This window comes from Bos grunniens, chromosome 12 (assembly GCF_055505025.1).
Source record: "Bos grunniens cultivar Pamir isolate PY7600 chromosome 12, Bosgru_T2T1.0, whole genome shotgun sequence".
NCBI classification, from domain to species: domain Eukaryota; kingdom Metazoa; phylum Chordata; class Mammalia; order Artiodactyla; family Bovidae; genus Bos; species Bos grunniens.
In genome coordinates this window covers 93,477,144-93,480,773 of record NC_141176.1, presented here as the reverse complement: position 1 = coordinate 93,480,773, position 3,630 = coordinate 93,477,144, and the positions used below count along the sequence as shown (strand labels likewise).

The following is a 3,630-nucleotide window of genomic DNA, read 5'->3' as shown; positions in this document are numbered from 1 at the left end:
TTAAGGCTCTTACATTCATTGCTACTGCTACTGCTAAGTCGCGTCAGTCGTGTCCGACTCTGTGTGACCCCACACACGGCAGCCCACCAGGATCCCCCATCCCTGGGATTCTCCAGGCACAAGAACACTGACGTGGGTTGCCATTTCCTTCTCCAATGCGTGAAAGTGAAAAGTGAAAGTGAAGTTGCTCAGTCGTGTCCAACTCTTAGCGACCCCATGGACCGCAGCCTACCAGGTTCCTCCATCCATGGGATTTTCCAGGTAAGAGTACTGGAGTGGGGTGCCATATTATATTCATTACTCAATAAATGCTTATCAACTGAGAATTGTAATCACTGGAGGCACATTAATAAATGGGATAGATAGGGACCCTGCCCTCATGTGGCTTTCTGGAGTACACAGACTCTTATAAATAAAAATTTTAATCGGGGAAATTTTTTTGATTAGCATTATAAAGAAAAAAAAAAACTGAGCTTTCCAGGTGACCCAGTGGTAAAGAATCCACTTGCCCAGCAGGAGACATGGGTTCAATCTCTGGGTCAGGAAAATCCCCTAGAGAAGAAAATGGCAACCCACTCCAGGATTCCTGCTTGGGAAATCCCATGGACAGAGGAGCCTGGCAGGCTGCAGTCCCTGGGGTCGCAGGAGTCAGACGTGACTTAGTGACTAAACAACAACACTGATGGAAAACATCAGGATCACGAGGGATGGTGAAGGGGAAACACCAGCATTAGACAGGCTGGTCCAAGGATGCCCATCCGAGAGGTTAATATCTGAGCTGCCATCCAGAGGAGCAGAAAACAGCAGCCACTTTAAGCTCTAGGACAATGGCATTCTAGGAGAGGGAAGAGCAGGTACCAGGGTCCTGAGATGGGCACCAACTTGGAGGGTGGAAACACATGGGGGCTGAGTTGACATGAGTGAGTGCACACGTGGTGATGGGAAGGGGGGCGGGGCGGAGGGCAGAGTCAGTGCTAGCTCAGTGTTGGCAGTCCCTGATCCCGGGATTTGATCCTGCTCTGAATACTTCTCACATAATAAATACAGCACATTGATGCCACGTGCCCACACAGATGGATGACGCAGGGCCCTGGCAGTCAGACAGAGTGCATGCAGTAGTCAAGGCACCAGCAAGATCACAGGATCTGAGATCAGCAGGAACCTTGATGGTACCAGAGAGCCTATTTTAAACTCAGGAGACTGAGGAGCAATTTTTGTAGTCTTGGCCAGTATGGACCAAAATAAATTTATTTCTACAGTTTGCAGAACTGTTGCCTCAAAAAAATGTTGGGCTTTTTATGAAGTTTATGTAGAAAGGAAATATAGAACCCATGCCTAGAAATCCCACTTCTATGGGAGAAAGCCCACCAGCAAAACTGCTTGGAAAGTTTACAGAATGTGACTTTTAAATTATAAAAGAAGAAGACACTAAAATACAAGAAAAGTTCAGAGACAAAAGGGGTTGATCCAAAGCCAGCAGGCTTTGTCCTGGTGAAAAACCCAGCACACAGCACACTTCCTCGCATTGCTGGGATTATTCCTCCCATGCTTTCCCATGGACTGTAGCCTGCCAGGCTCCTCTGTGCATGGAATTCTCCAGGCAAGAATACTGGAGTGGGTTGCCATTTTCTTCTCCAGGGGATCTTCCTGACCCAGGGATCAAACCCGTGCCTCCAGCATTGCAGGCAGATTCTTTATGACCCGAACCACCAGGGAAGCCATTGCACTTTACATGGTGCCAATTTAAAATTCAGTTTAATTTTTTTCAGGTTAAGTAATTCCTAAGACCCAAGTAGCTCCCCCTTCATGTTATCTGCCCACAGGCGCAAGTAGTCTGCAGGAACCCCCTCTTCCCTGAAGCCCTCCAGTCAGCAGCCTTTTCCACACGTGTCTCCCATCACATCTGTCCACCGGTGTCATGGGCTCTCTGCCCAACTCTGCACAGAACTGTTGCTGACGGCATCTCTTCTAGGCAGGGAGTAATTCTGTCAGCCATGACCTAAACTTCAACGTCCTGCCATGTGAGGTTGTATTTCTATGTTCCTTAAAAGAGCATTTTAACAAAATCTCGATTTGAACGTGAATGGGTTTTACCTACCGATTTTATCTGTTTTTCATTGTATCCTATGGTCTGATTCTTAGCCTCTCATGAAGCAACTCGCCAGGACTTATGAATGACTTCTGATCCCTTTTCCATTTACTGCCACCCTTCTGTGGCACATGCTTCTGTGGCACGTCCTTATTGCCATGACGCTCTCTCCTTCCTTTTGGAATGCCTGCTGTTGCCTTCCTGCCTCTCTGCTGCATCCTGTCCCCGTGTGTGTGTCTCTCCCTGGCACTCACATGCTGTTCCCTTTGGAGTCCCTGCCTCCCATTTTAGTTGTGCTATTTGGGTACAAATTCCCAAGTACAAATTCTCCAACCAAGACTCCTGCTCCCATGTCTGGGCTCTGTAGAATCTTCACCTGAAAAATTACCGTGGATCAAACCTAATATACCTTTCCTTCTCCCCAGTTACACCCCTTACAGACCCTCCCTCTCTCCTGGGCACCAGGCTCCCTGGGTCAGATCCTCCATGATCCATTTGTCTACACTCAAGGAGTTATCTGGCCACGTTGCTTCCAGCTCTAATGGAGTGAGTTGAGCAGTGATGGACCCAGAGAAGAGTGGAGACAACAGGTACATACCCAGTGAGGTTGTAACTGCACTGAGAATAAAGGACTGTGCTTATGATAGGAAAGACTGTAGAGTGTTTTGAAGGTTAGAAAACGTTGGAAAGCAGTTTTAAACACAGGTGGGGGAGTGGTGTTATAGAGTAGTTGCAGTTTAAAGAGAAAGGCTCATTGCTGGCTCAGAAGGATCTTACTGGTACCATCTTATCAAATGCTCTCTCAGTTACAAATACTCCAGGTTACAAATCCTTTGGAAATATATCCTACACTTGCTAGCAGCAGAATAGCACAGGTCACAGGTCTCCATTGCAGCATTGCTCGTAATATAAACAGATTGTTGCATGTCAGTGTTCATCCCAAAGTGGATGGGCAAGAAGTATTATACTACTACATCAGCCGCTCAGTGCACTGCTGTGCAGGAAATTATGTCCTGATAGAGGACAACTTCCAAGGCATTGTCAAATAAATAAAAGCAACATGTAACAAAACACCATGCTTAATATACCACTATTTATGTTTTGAATTAGGGCATGAAGGAGAAATATATTTTCATGTTTGCTTACAAGGAACTCTAGAAGGATCTGTAAGAAACAAAATACTACCTGTGGAGGCAGATGGCCCTGGACACACCGGGTAAATGACAGGAGGCCCAGATTAAGGCAAAGTGTATTTTCAGTATCTTGAATCATGTGCCTGTATTATAACCTCTTTGGAATTTTCAATAAATTGAATTTTTAAAACCTCCAAAGAATAAAATGCATTTTACTGTTTTTTATTTTACTATATTATTTTACTGTTTTTACCAACTGAATGACTTTCTAGTTGTTTTACCATGGTTGTTGTTTGGCTTCTCTAAAATGTCTATTCGTGAGTTTTTTCTGGTGGTTTTGATGTTTTTATTTTAACTTTGGTAAGAAACAAAGAAAAAGATTTATCTCTAAACACCCTAGGTAGTTTG

General features: G+C 45.0%; 1 long non-coding RNA gene across 1 annotated transcript; it reads left to right on the top strand.

Moving 5' to 3' along the window:
* The first annotated feature begins 2,591 nt into the window (after positions 1–2,591).
* Positions 2,592–3,428, top strand: LOC147362135 (uncharacterized). The gene is made up of 2 exons (XR_015137560.1): positions 2,592–2,679; positions 3,200–3,428. It is a non-coding gene; the product is annotated as an uncharacterized LOC147362135 (long non-coding RNA).
* The last annotated feature ends 202 nt before the right edge of the window (positions 3,429–3,630 follow it).